Below are 12,188 nucleotides of genomic sequence, written 5' to 3'. Positions count from 1 at the left end.
ATGGATAAAGAACTTGTGGAACTTACGTACAATGCAGTATCACTCAGCAATGAAATCTATGTCACTAGGCCCGTAGCAGCATAATGAGTGGATTCAGGTACGATGATTCTAACTGAAATAAGTCACACAGAAAAAGAAACATCATAAGATATCACTAATACACGGAATGTAAACTTGGCTACACAGGAACTGAATTCCAAAACAGAACAGGGTATCAAATTTAAAAAACCAACTTATGCTTGCTTAAGGGGAAAGGTGAGTTGGGGTGCTGCATAAAACCAGAGATTGAAATGAGCACAGATAAAGTTCCTTAAGCCAAATATGGAATAGACAAGAGCTACTCCTTGCTCAACGAAATGGACTCAACACCCCATATTAAACGCCTAAGAATGTACCTGACTAGTAAGTATCTTAAAACCTATGGATTGCTATGTCTCCGAAAGAGAATCAAGCATGTGTACAGGGGCATAAACGCAGCAGTGATAGGATTGGAGAGGTTCGGTGAGCAAATGAAGACCCTTTGAAGTCATATTGCATGGTACCCATTCAACGTGTTTCAACTACCCAGGTTTAATGTATTCTTCCTTCAGCTAAAACATGCATGTGGAACCTAGAGTATGATCAACCATGTGATCGGGAGACGTGTTCAAATATGTCTCAGTTTTCGTACCCTGGTACTCGGGTGCAACATTCCAGACGCTTTACTAACACTCTCCCGACTTGGAGAGTCAGTCCCTTTAACCTCCTGTTTGGCCCAGTTTGCAATTTCTGCGGAAGATGAACAGGAATAGCGAGAACCAATGAGAGATTAGCTGGAGTGTCTGGACGGGCAAATTTAACTCTCATTTCCCACCAGGAAGAGGAATTAACCAAAGGCTCAGCGTGCCGTGCCGGAACCAGATTAGGGCCTGAAGCCATCCTGCGGTGTTGCGGCCAGCTCACAAGAAAGCGAGTTGAAGAAAGGAGCTCAGGGGCAATGTAATTCACAAACCTGCAGAGTTATAAATGACAGCTATCGTCCAAAAATACACTGAAGTAAGGCTGCCAAGAGGACTTGAAAGCGGGGCAGAATTGCAGGAAACCAATTTCAGGAGGTAGACTGGAATTGCATTGAAAGCATAGGAAAAGAGGCAGAACGTCCACAATGATGCACTTGGCCAAAAAGGGCGTACGCGTTTTTTCCTGAATATATTCAGGAAAAAACGCATACGCACTTTTTGTCCAACCAAGCAAGCTTGCAAAGGAAATCTGCACTACAATGAAGTCTCACTTCCCCCCAGTCAAAAGGGCCATCTGAAAAAAGTGTAAAATCCAGAAAGGCAGGACAGGCCATGGAGAACTGGGAGCCTTGTTATGCTGATGGGCGGGATGTAAATTGCCAACAGACACTCGGGAGAAGTGTTTGGTGTTTCCTGAAACATCTAACAAACACAGCAACAGAGCCTAGGGCACTTCCACTTATGGTCCTATAGCTTAGGGAAATTAAAATCAAAAAGACACAGCCACCCCAAAGTTTGGGACGCCTCTGTTTACAAGAACCTCGTTTACAGTACAAGTTCAACATCGCAGAAAGTGAAAAATGGATAAAGAAGTTGTGGTATTACTTACAAAGGAATATCACTCAGCAATGAAATCTATGTCATCAGGCCCTTAGCAACACAATGAGTGGATTCAGGTATGATGATTATAACTGAAATAAGTCACACAGAAAAAGAAACATCATAAGATATCAGTAATACACGGAATGTAAACTTGACTACACAGGAACTGAATTACAGAACAGAACAGGGTCTCAAATTTAGAAAACCAACTTATGCTTGCTTAAGGGGAAAGGTGAGTTGGGGTGCTGCATAAAACCAGAGATTGAAATGAGCACAGATAAAGTTCCTTAAGCCAAATATGGAAAAGACAAGAGCTACTCCTTGCTCAACGAAATGGACTCAACACCCCATATTAAACGCCTAAGAATGTACCTGACTAGTAAGTATCTTAAAACCTATGGATTGCTATGTCTCCGAAAGAGAATCAAGCATGTGTACAGGGGCATAAACGCAGCAGTGATAGGATTGGAGAGGTTCGGTGAGCAAATGAAGACCCTTTGAAGTCATATTTTATGGTACCCATTCCACGGGTTTCAACTACCCAGGTTTAAGGTATTCTTCCTTCAGCTAAAACATGCATGTGGAACCTAGAGTATGATCAACCATGTGATCGGGAGACGTGTTCAAATATGTCTCAGTTTTCGTACCCTGGTACTCGGGTGCAACATTCCAGACGCTTTACTAACACTCTCCCGACTTGGAGAGTAAGTCCCTTTAACCTCCTGTTTGGCCCAGTTTGCAATTTCTGCGGAAGATGAACAGGAATAGGGAGAACCAATGAGGGACTAGCTGGAGGTGTCTGGACGGGTAAATTTAACTCTCATTTCCCACCAGGAAGAGGAATTAACCAAAGGTTCAGCGTGCCGTGCCGGAACCAGATTAGGGCCTGAAGCCATCCTGCAGTGTTGCGGCCAGCTCACAAGAAAGCGAGTTGAAGAAAGGAGCTCAGGGGCACTGTAATTCACAAACCTGCAGAGTTATAAATGACAGCTATCGTCCAAAAATATACTGAAGTAAGGCTGCCAAGAGGACTTGAAAGCGGGGCAGAATTGCAGGAAACCGATTTCAGGAGGTAGACTGGAATTGCATTGAAAGCATAGGAAAAGAGGCAGAACGTCCACAATGATGCACTTGGCCAAAAAGGGCGTATGCGTTTTTTCCTGAATATATTCAGGAAAAAACGCATACGCCCTTTTTGGCCAACCAAGCAAGCTTGCAAAGGAAATCTGCACTACAATGAAGTCTCACTTCCCCCCGGTCAAAAGGGCCATCTGAAACAAGTGTAAAATCCAGAAAGGCAGGACAGGCCAAGGAGAACTGGGAGCCTTGTTATGCTGATGGGCGGGATGTAAATTGCCAACAGACACTAGGGAGAAGTGTATGGTGTTTCCTGAAACATCTAAAAAACAAAGCAACAGAGCCTAGGGCACTTCCACTTATGGTCCAAAACTTAGGGAAATTAAAATCAAAAAGACACAGCCACCCCAAATTTTGGGACGCCTCTGTTTACAAGAACCTCGATTACCGTACAAGTTCAACATCACAGAAAGTGAAAAATGGATAAAGAACTTGTGGAACTTACGTACAATGCAGTATCACTCAGCAATGAAATCTATGTCACTAGGCCCGTAGCAGCATAATGAGTGGATTCAGGTACGATGATTCTAACTGAAATAAGTCACACAGAAAAAGAAACATCATAAGATATCACTAATACACGGAATGTAAACTTGGCTACACAGGAACTGAATTCCAAAACAGAACAGGGTATCAAATTTAAAAAACCAACTTATGCTTGCTTAAGGGGAAAGGTGAGTTGGGGTGCTGCATAAAACCAGAGATTGAAATGAGCACAGATAAAGTTCCTTAAGCCAAATATGGAATAGACAAGAGCTACTCCTTGCTCAACGAAATGGACTCAACACCCCATATTAAACGCCTAAGAATGTACCTGACTAGTAAGTATCTTAAAACCTACGGATGGCTATGTCTCCGAAAGAGAATCAAGCATGTGTACAGGGGCATAAACGCAGCAGTGATAGGATTGGAGAGGTTCGGTGAGCAAATGAAGACCCTTTGAAGTCATATTGCATGGTACCCATTCAACGTGTTTCAACTACCCAGGTTTAATGTATTCTTCCTTCAGCTAAAACATGCATGTGGAACCTAGAGTATGATCAACCATGTGATCGGGAGACGTGTTCAAATATGTCTCAGTTTTCGTACCCTGGTACTCGGGTGCAACATTCCAGACGCTTTACTAACACTCTCCCGACTTGGAGAGTCAGTCCCTTTAACCTCCTGTTTGGCCCAGTTTGCAATTTCTGCGGAAGATGAACAGGAATAGCGAGAACCAATGAGAGATTAGCTGGAGTGTCTGGACGGGCAAATTTAACTCTCATTTCCCACCAGGAAGAGGAATTAACCAAAGGCTCAGCGTGCCGTGCCGGAACCAGATTAGGGCCTGAAGCCATGCTGCGGTGTTGCGGCCAGCTCACAAGAAAGCGAGTTGAAGAAAGGAGCTCAGGGGCAATGTAATTCACAAACCTGCAGAGTTATAAATGACAGCTATCGTCCAAAAATACACTGAAGTAAGGCTGCCAAGAGGACTTGAAAGCGGGGCAGAATTGCAGGAAACCAATTTCAGGAGGTAGACTGGAATTGCATTGAAAGCATAGGAAAAGAGGCAGAACGTCCACAATGATGCACTTGGCCAAAAAGGGCGTACGCGTTTTTTCCTGAATATATTCAGGAAAAAACGCATACGCACTTTTTGGCCAACCAAGCAAGCTTGCAAAGGAAATCTGCACTACAATGAAGTCTCACTTCCCCCCAGTCAAAAGGGCCATCTGAAAAAAGTGTAAAATCCAGAAAGGCAGGACAGGCCATGGAGAACTGGGAGCCTTGTTATGCTGATGGGCGGGATGTAAATTGCCAACAGACACTCGGGAGAAGTGTTTGGTGTTTCCTGAAACATCTAACAAACACAGCAACAGAGCCTAGGGCACTTCCACTTATGGTCCTATAGCTTAGGGAAATTAAAATCAAAAAGACACAGCCACCCCAAAGTTTGGGACGCCTCTGTTTACAAGAACCTCGTTTACAGTACAAGTTCAACATCGCAGAAAGTGAAAAATGGATAAAGAAGTTGTGGTATTACTTACAAAGGAATATCACTCAGCAATGAAATCTATGTCATCAGGCCCTTAGCAACACAATGAGTGGATTCAGGTATGATGATTATAACTGAAATAAGTCACACAGAAAAAGAAACATCATAAGATATCAGTAATACACGGAATGTAAACTTGACTACACAGGAACTGAATTACAGAACAGAACAGGGTCTCAAATTTAGAAAACCAACTTATGCTTGCTTAAGGGGAAAGGTGAGTTGGGGTGCTGCATAAAACCAGAGATTGAAATGAGCACAGATAAAGTTCCTTAAGCCAAATATGGAATAGACAAGAGCTACTCCTTGCTCAACGAAATGGACTCAACACCCCATATTAAACGCCTAAGAATGTACCTGACTAGTAAGTATCTTAAAACCTATGGATTGCTATGTCTCCGAAAGAGAATCAAGCATGTGTACAGGGGCATAAACGCAGCAGTGATAGGATTGGAGAGGTTCGGTGAGCAAATGAAGACCCTTTGAAGTCATATTTTATGGTACCCATTCCACGGGTTTCAACTACCCAGGTTTAAGGTATTCTTCCTTCAGCTAAAACATGCATGTGGAACCTAAAGTATGATCAACCATGTGATTGGGAGACGTGTTCAAATATGTCTCAGTTTTCGTACCCTGGTACTCGGGTGCAACATTCCAGAAGCTTTACTAACACTCTCCCGACTTGGAGAGTCAGTGCCTTTAACCTCCTGTTTGGCCCAGTTTGCAATTACTGCGGAAGATGAACAGGAATAGGGAGAACCAATGAGAGACTAGCTGGACGTGTCTGAACGGGCAAATTTAACTCTCATTTCCCACCAGGAAGAGGAATTAACCAAAGGCTCAGCGTGCCGTGCCGGAACAAGATTACGGCCTGAAGCCATCCTGCGGTGTTGCGGCCAGCTCACAAGAAAGCGAGTTGAAGAAAGGAGCTCAGGGGCACTGTAATTCACAAACCTGCAGAGTTATAAATTACAGCTATCGTCCAAAAATATACTGAAGTAAGGCTGCCAAGAGGACTTGAAAGCGGGGCAGAATTGCAGGAAACCAATTTCAGGAGGTAGACTGGAATTGCATTGAAAGCATAGGAAAAGAGGCAGAACGTCCACAATGATGCACTTGGCCAAAAAGGGCGTATGCGTTTTTTCCTGAATATATTCAGGAAAAAACGCATACGCCCTTTTTGGCCAACCAAGCAAGCTTGCAAAGGAAATCTGCACTACAATGAAGTCTCACTTCCCCCCGCTCAAAAGGGCCATCTGAAAAAAGTGTAAAATCCAGAAAGGCAGGACAGGCAATGGAGAACTGGGAGCCTTGTTATGCTGATGGGCGGGATGTAAATTGCCAACAGACACTCGGGAGAAGTGTATGGTGTTTCCTAAAACATCTAAAAAACAAAGCAACAGAGCCTAGGGCACTTCCACTTATGGTCCTATAGCTTAGGGAAATTAAAATCAAAAAGACACAGCCACCCCAAAGTTTGGAACGCCTCTGTTTACAAGAACCTCGTTTACCGTACAAGTTCAACATCACAGAAAGTGAAAAATGGATAAAGAACTTGTGGAACTTACGTACAATGCAGTATCACTCAGCAATGAAATCTATGTCACCAGGCCCGTAGCAGCATAATGAGTGGATTCAGGTACGATGATTCTAACTGAAATAAGTCACACAGAAAAAGAAACATCATAAGATATCACTAATACACGGAATGTAAACTTGGCTACACAGGAACTGAATTCCAAAACAGAACAGGGTCTCAAATTTAGAAAACCAACTTATGCTTGCTTAAGGGGAAAGGTGAGTTGGGGTGCTGCATAAAACCAGAGATTGAAATGAGCACAGATAAAGTTCCTTAAGCCAAATATGGAATAGACAAGAGCTACTCCTTGCTCAACGAAATGGACTCAACACCGCATATTAAACGCCTAAGAATGTACCTGACTAGTAAGTATCTTAAAACCTATGGATTGCTATGTCTCCGGAAGAGAATCAAGCATGTGTACAGGGGCATAAACGCAGCAGTGATAGGATTGGAGAGGTTCGGTGAGCAAATGAAGACCCTTTGAAGTCATATTTTATGGTACCCATTCCACGGGTTTCAACTACCCAGGTTTAAGGTATTCTTCCTTCAGCTAAAACATGCATGTGGAACCTAGAGTATGATCAACCATGTGATCGGGAGACGTGTTCAAATATGTCTCAGTTTTCGTACCCTGGTACTCGGGTGCAACATTCCAGACGCTTTACTAACACTCTCCCGACTTGGAGAGTCAGTCCCTTTAACCTCCTGTTTGGCCCAGCTTGTAATTTCTGCGGAAGATGAACAGGAATAGCGAGAACCAATGAGAGACTAGCTGGAGGTGTCTGGACGGGCAAATTTAACTCTCATTTCCCACCAGGAAGAGGAATTAACCAAAGGCTCAGCGTGCCGTGCCGGAACCAGATTAGGGCCTGAAGCCATCCTGCGGTGTTGCGGCCAGCTCACAAGAAAGCGAGTTGAAGAAAGGAGCTCAGGGGCACTGTAATTCACAAACCTGCAGAGTTATAAATGATAGCTATCGTCCAAAAATATACCGAAGTAAGGCTGCCAAGAGGACTTGAAAGCGGGGCAGAATTGCAGGAAACCGATTTCAGGAGGTAGACTGGAATTGCATTGAAAGCATAGGAAAAGAGGCAGAACGTCCACAATGATGCACTTGGCCAAAAAGGGCATATGCGTTTTTTCCTGAATATATTCAGGAAAAAACGCATACGCCCTTTTTGGCCAACCAAGCAAGCTTGCAAAGGAAATCTGCACTACAATGAAGTCTCACTTCCCCCCGGTCAAAAGGGCCATCTGAAAAAAGTGTAAAATCCAGAAAGGCAGGACAGGCCATGGAGAACTGGGAGCCTTGTTATGCTGATGGGCGGGATGTAAATTGCCAACAGACACTCGGGAGATGTGTTTGGTGTTTCCTGAAACATCTAACAAACACAGCAACAGAGCCTAGGGCACTTCCACTTATGGTCCTATAGCTTAGGGAAATTAAAATCAAAAAGACACAGCCACCCCAAAGTTTGGGACGCCTCTGTTTACAAGAACCTCGTTTACAGTACAAGTTCAACATCGCAGAAAGTGAAAAATGGTTAAAGAAGTTGTGGTATTACTTACAAAAGAATATCACTCAGCAATGAAATCTATGTCATCAGGCCCTTAGCAGCACAATGAGTGGATTCAGGTATGATGATTCTAACTGAAATAAGTCACACAGAAAAAGAAACATCATAAGATATCAGTAATACACGGAATGTAAACTTGGCTACAAAGGAACTGAATTACAGAACAGAACAGGGTCTCAAATTTAGAAAACCAACTTATGCTTGCTTAAGGGGAAAGGTGAGTTGGGGTGCTGCATAAAACCAGAGATTGAAATGAGCACAGATAAAGTTCCTTAAGCCAAATATGGAATAGACAAGAGCTACTCCTTGCTCAACGAAATGGACTCAACACCGCATATTAAACGCCTAAGAATGTACCTGACTAGTAAGTATCTTAAAACCTATGGATTGCTATTTCTCCGAAAGAGAATCAAGCATGTGTACAGGGGCATAAACGCAGCAGTGATAGGATTGGAGAGGTTCGGTGAGCAAATGAAGACCCTTTGAAGTCATATTTTATGGTACCCATTCCACGGGTTTCAACTACCCAGGTTTAAGGTATTCTTCCTTCAGCTAAAACATGCATGTGGAACCTAAAGTACGATCAACCATGTGATTGGGAGACGTGTTCAAATATGTCTCAGTTTTCGTACCCTGGTACTCGGGTGCAACATTCCAGACGCTTTACTAACACTCTCCAGACTTGGAGAGTCAGCGCCTTTAACCTCCTGTTTGGCCCAGTTTGCAATTACTGCGGAAGATGAACAGGAATAGGGAGAACCAATGAGAGACTAGCTGGACGTGTCTGAACGGGCAAATTTAACTCTCATTTCCCACCAGGAAGAGGAATTAACCAAAGGCTCAGCGTGCCGTGCCGGAACCAGATTAGGGCCTGAAGCCATGCTGCGGTGTTGCGGCCAGCTCACAAGAAAGCGAGTTGAAGAAAGGAGCTCAGGGGCACTGTAATTCACAAACCTGCAGAGTTATAAATGACAGCTATCGTCCAAAAATACACTGAAGTAAGGCTGCCAAGAGGACTTGAAAGCGGGGCAGAATTGCAGGAAACCGATTTCAGGACGTAGACTGGAATTGCATTGAAAGCATAGGAAAAGAGGCAGAACGTCCACAATGATGCACTTGGCCAAAAAGGGCGTATGCGTTTTTTCCTGAATATATTCAGGAAAAAATGCATACGCCCTTTTTGGCCAACCAAGCAAGCTTGCAAAGGAAATCTGCACTACAATGAAGTCTCACTTCCCCCCGGTCAAAAGGGCCATCTGAAAAAAGTGTAAAATCCAGAAAGGCAGGACAGGCCATGGAGAACTGGGAGCCTTGTTATGCTGATGGGCGGGATGTAAATTGCCAACAGACACTCGGGAGATGTGTTTGGTGTTTCCTGAAACATCTAACAAACACAGCAACAGAGCCTAGGGCACTTCCACTTATGGTCCTATAGCTTAGGGAAATTAAAATCAAAAAGACACAGCCACCCCAAAGTTTGGGACGCCTCTGTTTACAAGAACCTCGTTTACAGTACAAGTTCAACATCGCAGAAAGTGAAAAATGGATAAAGAAGTTGTGGTATTACTTACAAAAGAATATCACTCAGCAATGAAATCTATGTCATCAGGCCCTTAGCAGCACAATGAGTGGATTCAGGTATGATGATTCTAACTGAAATAAGTCACACAGAAAAAGAAACATCATAAGATATCAGTAATACACGGAATGTAAACTTGGCTACACAGGAACTGAATTACAGAACAGAACAGGGTCTCAAATTTAGAAAACCAACTTATGCTTGCTTAAGGGGAAAGGTGAGTTGGGGTGCTGCATAAAACCAGAGATTGAAATGAGCACAGATAAAGTTCCTTAAGCCAAATATGGAATAGACAAGAGCTACTCCTTGCTCAACGAAATGGACTCAACACCGCATATTAAACGCCTAAGAATGTACCTGACTAGTAAGTATCTTAAAACCTATGGATTGCTATGTCTCCGAAAGAGAATCAAGCATGTGTACAGGGGCATAAACGCAGCAGTGATAGGATTAGAGAGGTTCGGTGAGCAAATGAAGACCCTTTGAAGTCATAGTGCATGGTACCCATTCCACGGGTTTCAACTACCCAGGTTTAAGGTATTCTTCCTTCAGCTAAAACATGCATGTGGAACCTAGAGTATGATCAACCATGTGATCGGGAGACGTGTTCAAATATGTCTCAGTTTTCGTACCCTGGTACTCGGGTGCAACATTCCAGACGCTTTACTAACACTCTCCCGACTTGGAGAGTCAGTCCCTTTAACCTCCTGTTTGGCCCAGTTTGCAATTTCTGCGGAAGATGAACAGGAATAGCGAGAACCAATGAGAGACTAGCTGGAGGTGTCTGGAGGGGCAAATTTAACTCTCATTTCTCACCAGGAAGAGGAATTAACCAAAGGCTCAGCGTGCCGTGCCGGAACGAGATTAGGGCCTGAAGCCATGCTGCGGTGTTGCGGCCAGCTCACAAGAAAGCGAGTTGAAGAAAGTAGCTCAGGGGCACTGTAATGCACAAACCTGCAGAGTTATAAATGACAGCTATCGTCCAAAAATATACTGAAGTAAGGCTGCCAAGAGGACTTGAAAGCGGGACAGAATTGCAGGAAACCGATTTCAGGAGGTAGACTGGAATTGCATTGAAAGCATAGGAAAAGAGGCAGAACGTCCACAATGATGCACTTGGCCAAAAAGGGCGTATGCATATTTTCTTGAATATATTCAGGAAAAAACGCATACGCACTTGTTGGCCAACCAAGCAAACTTGCAAAGGAAATCTGCACTACAATGAAGTCTCACTTCCCCCCTGTCAAAAGGGCCATCTGAAAAAAGTGTAAAATCCAGAAAGGCAGGAAAGGTCATGGAGAACTGGTAGCCTTGTTATGCTGATGGGCGGGATGTAAATTGCCAACAGACACTCGGGAGAAGTGTATGGTGTTTCCTGAAACATCTAAAAAACAAAGCAACAGAGCCTAGGGCACTTCCACTTATGGTCTTATAGCTTAGGGAAATTAAAATCAAAAAGAAACAGCCACCCCAAAGTTTGGGACGTCTCTGTTTACAAGAACCTCGTTTACCGTACAAGTTCAGTATCACAGAAAGTGAAAAATGGATAAAGAACTTGTGGTACTTACGTACAATGCAGTATCACTCAGCAATGAAATCTATGTCATCAGGCTCGTAGCAGCATAATGAGTGGATTCAGGTACGATGATTCTAACTGAAATAAGTCACACAGAAAAAGAAACATCATAAGATATCACTAATACACGGAATGTAAACTTGGCTACACAGGAACTGAATTCCAAAACAGAACAGGGTCTCAAATTTAGAAAACCAACTTATGCTTGCTTAAGGGGAAAGGTGAGTTGGGGTGCTGCATAAAACCAGAGATTGAAATGAGCACAAATAAAGTTCCTTAAGCCAAATATGGAATAGACAAGAGCTACTCCTTGCTCAACGAAATGGACTCAACACCACATATTAAACGCCTAAGAATGTACCTGACTAGTAAGTATCTTAAAACCTATGGATTGCTATGTCTCCAAAAGAGAATCAAGCGTGTGTACAGGGGAATAAACGCAGCAGTGATAGGATTGGAGAGGTTCGGTGAGCAAATGAAGACCCTTTGAAGTCATATTGCATGGTACCCATTCCACGGGTTTCAACTACCCAGGTTTTAGGGATTCTTCCTTCAGCTAAAACATGCATGTGGAACCTAGGGTATGATCAACCATGTGATCGGGAGACGTGTTCAAATATGTCTCAGTTTTCCTCCCCTGGTACTCGGGTGCAACATTCCAGACGCTTTACTAACACTCTCCCCACTTGGAGAGTCAGCGCCTTTAACCTCCTGTTTGGCCCAGTTTGCAATTTCTGCGGAAGATGAACAGGAATAGGGAGAACCAATGAGACACTAGCTGGAGGTGTCTGAACGGGCAAATTTAACTCTCATTTCCCACCAGGAAGAGGAAATAACCAAAGGCTCAGCGTGCCGTGCCGGAACCAGATTAGGGCCTGAAGCCATCCTGCGGTGTTGCGGCCAGCTCACAAGAAAGCGAGTTGAAGAAAGGAGCTCAGGGGCACTGTAATGCACAAACCTGCAGAGTTATAAATGACAGCTATCGTCCAAAAATATACTGAAGTAAGGCTGCCAAGAGGACTTGAAAGCGGGGCAGAATTGCAGGAAACCAATTTCAGGAGGTAGACTGGAATTGCATTGAAAGCATAGGAAAAGAGACGG

This window comes from Pseudorca crassidens, chromosome 6 (assembly GCF_039906515.1).
Source record: "Pseudorca crassidens isolate mPseCra1 chromosome 6, mPseCra1.hap1, whole genome shotgun sequence".
NCBI lineage: Eukaryota > Metazoa > Chordata > Mammalia > Artiodactyla > Delphinidae > Pseudorca > Pseudorca crassidens.
This window is presented reverse-complemented; position numbering follows the sequence as displayed.